Genomic DNA, 7,483 nt, shown 5'->3' with positions numbered 1-7,483 from the left:
ACATTGGGGCTTAGAAGTTGGCCCCTACTTTGGAGGAGGAGGCACATACCCCTGCTCATTGGGGGGGGGGTCAACTGTAATGATGATCAATAGGTATCTGAACCTCCCCATGTAAATAAACAACTTGAGATTCCATCCAAAATAGATAGAGCTTCCTTTAGAATTTACTATATTTTCCCTATGATGTACCTACGCAACAAACCGTGAAAACAGACAAAAATATCATTTATGAAATTATAGACAATAATATCCAACCCACTAACCTAAAGTCAAGAAAGCATCAATTGTGCTCGCTTCGGCAGCACTTATGCACAGATACAAAAATTGGAACAATACAGAGAAGCTTAGCATGGCCCCTGCTCAAGGATGACATGCAAATTTGTGAAGCGTTCCATATTAAAAAAAAAAAAGAAAGAATGCATCAATTCCTAAAATTACAAATTAAAATGGGAAGAACATTAATTAAAATGGTCAAAAGAAGTTTCGTATCAAATATAGATTCAAAAGATTATAATTATAAGAAAATACAAAAGGTGAATTTTCTTTTTTTTCTTTTGGTTTTTGGGTCACACCCGGCGGTGCTCAGGGGTTACTCCTGGCTGTCTGCTCAGAAATAGCTCCTGGGGCCGGGCGGTGGCGCTCGAGGTAAGGTGCCTGCCTTACCTGCGCTAGCCTAGGAGACGGACCGCGGTTCGATCCCCCGGCATCCCATATGGTCCCCCAAGCCAGGAGCGACTTCTGAGCGCATAGCCAGGAGTAACCCCTGAGCGTCACCGGGTGTGGCCCAAAAACCAAAAAAAAAAAAAAAAAGCTCCTGGCAGGCACGGGGGACCATATGGGACACCGGGATTCGAAACAATCACCTTTGGTCCTGGATCGGCTGCTTGCAAGGCAAACACCGCTGTGCTATCTCTCCGGGCCCAAAAGGTGAATTTTCTACAGAGTCCAATGCCAATCTGTAGAGATGAGGGGTTTGGAACTCCGAAAAAGTCTGACCAAAGACACTTAACGGTCCGGAAAGGTGGTTCACAGCTTGGTACGGGATATGAAACTCCCAAAGTCAAGGATTTCTTCCTCCGGCTGAAATCAGGAGGCTTATCGTTATGGGTGAAGGGGATGATTTGCACATTTGAAAGGATTCCTGAAAATTGAATGTTAAGGACTAGAGGGAGAGACGGAAGGATAAGGAAGAAAGAATAAATTGGGGAATATAAAGTTTGAGAAAAAGGAACTATATACAAAACGTGCGTAACAAAACACATACATACAGACCTCACAAACAACATGGCCATCACACTCACCCATACTTAACAAAAAATATTGGATGGAGAAGATCCAAAATTGAGCAAAAGAAAAAATTCAGCTGAATCCACAAAAAGCATTTTAAGATATAATAGCCTGCAGAGTGTTTAGATGAATGACTTCAAATTCACACACAAAAATTTTTTTTTGGCAGAGTAGGACAGATCTGAAAGAGAATTTCATGCACAATATGAACATGAAAACACTAAAATAAGTGTATAAACAGTAACTGTAACTCTATGATAGTCAATCATAGATGAGGAGCACTGTGAAGAGAGTCCACCTAAATAGAATCGTTGTGTCAGCATTATCAATTCATTTCCGTCTTAAAACCTAAATTGAGGGAAATAAAGCAATGATGTTAGAATAAAAAGAGTGAAAGTCAAAAAAAAACATTAATATGATGAGAATTTTTTCTTTCAGGTGAACCTTGAGTAAAATGAATTAAATTGTAAAGCAAATGCGTTTGGGGGTCCATCATTTTCTTTCTTTTTTTTCTTTTTTGGTCCATCATTTTCAATCCTATTCAGCGATCATGCCTGTGAAAAGTATCATTGAGCATTAATAGCAACCGATAAGGAAAATAAATGATTATCTGGCATTCATTGTAAATCTCTAAGAAGTATAAAACAGGATGTATGCTGCTGTGGATTTCACCAATGTATTAGGGACTTTTTTGATCTTCTTGTCATCAAAATTGATCCAGTGTTGTTTTGCAGCAATTTTACAGTATGAAGTACAGTGTCCATAGTGAACTTTACCATAATGGTTTGACACTGATGATAAGTCATATTTCTTAATCTTTGTTTGTTTGTTTTTTTTTTGTTCTTTTGGGTCACACCTGGCAGCGCTCAGGGGTTACTCCTGGCTCTATGCTCAGAAATCGCTCCTCGCAGGCTCAGGGGACCATATGGGATGCCAGGATTCGAACCACTGGCCTTCCACATGCAAGGCAAAAGCCTTATCTCCATGTTATCTCTCCGGCCCCGTATTTCTTAATCTTACTTTTATTCTCTTAAGTGAATTCTGCTAAATTGAGGTCTTCTAAAGAAAAATCCACATAAGTGTGCAGTTCTTTTATTTGTTTGCCATCAAAAGCAAAATGTTTCAAGTGTATTATAAGTACTGGTGTTAGTTTCCATAAATACGTTTTCTTTGAAAAATCCCCTCTAGTGTTGCAGCTGTTGCACTGAACTTTGTTATCATCTCTTTTTTTTTTTTTTTTGGTTTTTGGGCCACACCCATCGGCGCTCAGGGGTTACTCCTGGCTATCTGCTCAGAAATAGCTCCTGGCCAGGCACGGGGGACCATATGGGACACCGGGATTTGAACCAACCATCTTAGGTCCTGGATCAGCTGCTTGCAAGGCCAACACCGCTGTGCTATCTCTCTGGGCCCTGTTATCATCTCTTAACTCTTCTTCTTTAAAGAATTCAAAGAGGCATTCCTGTAATGTACATTTATCTGTAGACGTGACAGCCAGGGACAAATGAACAAATGTCTCATAAACCTCAGACTTTTGGTGGCATGTGAGACACTGTAGTATAGATTTGAATTGTCCTTGAAAGAGATCATAAATAATAGATTTGTGAGCCTTTTGGTGTTCTGGACTAAATTGTTCATAATTTTCATTTTCCATAAGATGTGTAGTTTTGTCTGTCATTAGATTTACAGTAAGCAAGTCCTGATGTAGTCCCTCTATTAGAAACATCAGTAGTTTGTGTGGATCCTGCTGATTGTGTCCAGCAAACTGGTCATTAAGTAAACCAATTTTTACTTTGAAGCTTTCAGGGTTAATATATCTATGAAATCCATTTCCCGTGGTTTTGATGAGCCGACCAAATTCTTTGGCTAATTTACCTTCATGCCCCATTGGATTTTTCTTGTTAATATCCTTTTTATAATGATCTTGATGAAAATACTGAGTCAAGTCTGAAATATTATACAAGCATTGCAATATTGAGTTCATGTAGCAAGAGTTTCCTATATTTTGGAGCCCAGTTAAGACAGGTTCCTGTCTTTCCTTTTGCATCTCGGAGTGTAAGGGTTTATCACTACCATCAGTCTCACTCAGTGTATGGTGTGTGACAGCTAAATCCTGTTCCCTGCCCCGGAGACCTCAGCAATGTTACTGTTGTTAGTGTCTTGAGTATTCTGTATTTGATCTGAAGGGGAGTTTATAGTCTGAATCTGATCATTTGTGCTAGCCCGATTTCTTTTCTTTCTTTTTTTTCTTTTTTTTTTTTTTTTTTTTTTTGTGGTTTTTGGGTCACACCCAGCAGTGCTCAGGAGTTATTTCTGGCTCCATGCTCAGAAATTGCTCCTGGCAGTCACGGGGAACCATATGGGACACCGGGGTTTGAACTGATGACCTGCATGAAAGGCAAACGCCTTACCTCCATGCTATTTCTCCATCCCATGCTAGCCCGATTTCTAACAAGGCATAATGGGACCCAAAATTTCTTGGGAGGGTTGTCATTTGTAGAAATATAGGCATAACCCCTTCCTCTCAGGAGAATATATCCAGCTATCCTTTTTTTTTTTTTGCTTTTGGTTTTTGGGTCATACCCGGTGATGCTCAGGGGTTACTCCTGGCTGTCTGCTCAGAAATAGCTCCTGGCAGGCACGGGGGACCATATGGGACACCGGGATTTGAACCAACCACCTTTGGTCCTGGATCGGCTGCTTGTAAGGCAAACACTGCTGTGCTATCTCTCCGGGCCCCAGCTATCCATTTTTCATCCTCCTTGATCCAAATAGTTGTATGGGTTGTTTCTTGTCTCCGAATATCTTCTTTAAAATGTCTTTCCCTTGCTTAAAAAAACCAAAAACCAAAAACCAAGGACTTGGGCAAGGGTGATAGCATAGCGGAGAGGGTGTTTTCCTGCATGTAGCCGACCTGGGTTTGATCTCCGGCATTCCATAGGGTCCCCTGAGCACCAGTAGGAGTGATTTCTGAGAACAGAGCCAGGAGTAAGCCCTGAGCGCTGTCAGGTATGGCTCAGAAGTCCCCAAAAAGAAAAAGTCACAGATTTTTTTCCAAAGATCAGGTTTTTTGGGAAACAGGCACCCTGGGCCAAACATGCTATTTAAGGGGTCCCTAAGGCCCAGTCCCATCTGTCTGAGACACTAACACTGCTGGTCTTTGTGACAAGCTTGGATTTTAGTTTAACTCAACCTCATATTGTCCCAACAATGCCAGAATCCTGGCCTGGGTTGGCCAGGGCAGGGGTGCAGACGACCTGGCTGGGTGCCGAGCGCTTGATGCACGAGGTCCAGGCTGGATCCCGATCCCTGCACCACTGGGAGCAACCCTGAGCACTCAGTTGGGAGAAGCCCCTGAGAACTGTTGAAGGTGCTCTGTGTGTGTTATTGTAGGAGTGCCTGTGTGTGCTCCTAAGTGTGGGGTTGGCAAGAACCCCCTGTGGCTAGAGGTCCTGGAGCCAGACCAGGGGGCTGGGAAGCTCAGGGCCTCTGTCGTTGACTCCGGAGCACTTTGTAGCAAAGACATGATCTGGGGGAAGCTGTTGTCTGGGTGAAGGAGCTGGATTGTCTCAGTGATCTAAGGAATGACTTTCTATATAGGCACAGTCATGGGGATGGGGTGTGAGAGAGACAGTGTGTGTGTGTGAATGCATGTGTGAGAATGTGTGTAAGTGTATGAATAAGAGAGTGAGTGTAGAATGAAGTCTGCATGTGTGTATGAGTATATGTTTGCGTGTAAGTGACTGAGTGTTGTGATAGTGTGTGTGTGTGTGTCTATGTGTGTATATGGCTGTGTGAGTGTATATAGTAGTGCGTGGCGATGTGTGTGGCAGTGTGAGAGAGATGTTGTCCTGGGGTGTGGCCTCCTGTGTAGCCCAGACTGACCGTCTCAGCAGCCGCCCGCCTGACCTTCATTAGTCACTGGCCCAACGTGAGTTTCCTCCAGCTGTAGAGACTCGGCAGGAAAATAATGAGGATTTAGGGCCAGGAAGTGCCAGAACCTTGTCTTCCTGGATAAATGTGAAACTTTCTTTGGGCCCAAACCAGCCACGGAGCGAGTGACTGCTACTTGTTTCTTGGCTTTGGCTGCCAGGAAGCTCCAGGGGCAGTGGGGTGGTGCTTTCGTGGTGTTTGCACAGGGCCTGGTGCCTGTCTGAGCATTTTTTGAGCGTGAATAGCAGGGAACAAGGTGCTCACCGGCCACCCCACAGCACCCATCCTCTCTGTCCTCTCCCAGTCCCGGGTGCCAGGGAACCTGCCCCTGCCTGCAGTTCCCACTCAGCTGTGTTTTCTAGCTAGTGGAGGAGCCTTGCTCATGGCCCATCCCGGCGAGGCTCAGAGCTGCCTCCCAAGATCAGCCTGTTTATCCTTCGTGACTCTCTGACTAGCCATCACCAAGGGCCCATTGCATTAAAGCACAGTCGGCTGGGGGTCTGTCAAGCGTGTTGTGTGTTGGGAAAAAGCAGGGAGAGACCTGAGACTCTCTGCTCAGTGTCACCAGCACCCCAGCACGGGCTCTCTCCTGGGTCTCATGGTCCCGTCCATGAAGGGCTGGCAGTGTGTGTTTTTCGACAGAGCCGCTTGGAGCACTTGACTGGCTGAGAGCAAACAGGACTTTTCTCTGAAACAGGAAACGAGCAGCTCTCTGAGGCCTGTCCTGTCGCAATATTTGATTGGAATGGGTGGAATCAACCCAACCCACAAGATGCCTCTTTCTTTCCTTATTGTTTTGGTTCTGGGCTACCACTCCTGGCAGTGCTTAGGGACTCTTCCTGGCTTTGCACTCAGGAATCACTCCTGGTAGTGCTTGGTGGGGGAACCACATGGGAAGCTGGGAATCAAACCCAGGTCAACTGCGTGCAAGGCAAGCACCTTCCCTGCTACCCTACCATTTTGCCCCCCCTCCTTTTTCTTCTTCTAGAGTTTCCCAGTAATAAATAATTCTGGGACAAATGATTTCTTTCTGTGATGAAAACCATTAGTTGAAGATGATAAAAGACATCATAAGGGGACAAGTCACCTTCAATAAGCCCATGTTTATTTGTTTTTATTTTATTTTTTGGGGGGTGGGCCATACCCAGCGGAGCTCAGGGGTTACTCCTGGCTCTGAACTCACAAATCACTCCTGGCAGGCTCAGGGGACCATACGGGATGCCAGGAATCAAAGTCGGATCCGTGCTGGGTCGGCCACATGCAAGGCAAACGTCCTACCTCTGTGCTATCGCTCTGGCTCAATAAGCCCATGTTTAAAAAATATGGGGCTGGCGAGGTGGCGCTAGAGGTAAGGTGTCTGCCTTGCAAGCACTAACCAAGGAAGGACCGTGGTTCGATCTCCCAGCATCCCATATGGTCCCCCCAAGCCGGGGCAATTTCTGAGCACTTAGCCAGGAGTAACCCCTGAGCATCAAACGGGTGTGGCCTAAAAAACCAAAACCAAAAAAAAATGTATATATATAAATTTTTTTGTTTGTTTTTGGGTTGTACCCAGCAGCGCTCAGGGGTTACTCCTGGCTCTACGCTCAGAAATTGCTCCTGGCTGGCTCGGGGGACCATATGGGATGCTGGGATTTGAACCACCGTCTTTCTGCATACAAGGCAAATGGCCTAACTGCATGCTATCTCTCCAGCCCAATATATATAATTTTTAATTATATTCCAGTTTAAATATATATTTTATATAAATTATATCATATAAATTATTACATAAATGTTATTTTGTAAGTTATATATTTTAACATAATTATATATATATATATATAAGCACATGAAAGATGGGTCCAGAGACTGGGGCATACATAGACCAGAGAAGCCAGTGGAAAGAACCTGAATTCAGCAGCAACGTGGTGAGCCATGGCCGCACTCTGTCAGTGGGCTCAGGCCTTGTTTGGCCCCCATGCAAGGACCTAGGCCCCGGGCACCCACCATTCCCGTGTCAGGAGAAGTCCCCAAGCACTCTGTCAGCCCTTCCTTCAGCCCTGCCACAGCCACGCTTGCACAGGGTTAAGGAAATGTTGACTCGGCCAGGTTTGGAGGAAAAACAGACCCAGTCACTCAGGCACTCCCAGCCCAGCCCGGGGCCTGGGAGTCAGGCTGTGCTTAGGAGCCAGGGGGAGAGCTTTGCCTCTGCTCCTGGGCTTCACTTTCCCTCTGCAGAAGCTGACAAAATCGCCAGCGAACCAGGGGGCTGTACCAGAGG

The 7,483-nt window shown here is 45.2% G+C and overlaps 1 pseudogene; it reads left to right on the top strand.

The window, feature by feature from the left end:
- The first annotated feature begins 286 nt into the window (after positions 1-286).
- On the top strand, positions 287-401 carry LOC126007479 (uncharacterized; annotated as a pseudogene).
- The last annotated feature ends 7,082 nt before the right edge of the window (positions 402-7,483 follow it).

Source organism: Suncus etruscus, chromosome 4, assembly GCF_024139225.1.
Source record: "Suncus etruscus isolate mSunEtr1 chromosome 4, mSunEtr1.pri.cur, whole genome shotgun sequence".
In the NCBI taxonomy this organism is placed as follows: Eukaryota; Metazoa; Chordata; class Mammalia; order Eulipotyphla; family Soricidae; genus Suncus; species Suncus etruscus.
This window is presented reverse-complemented; position numbering and strand designations above follow the sequence as displayed.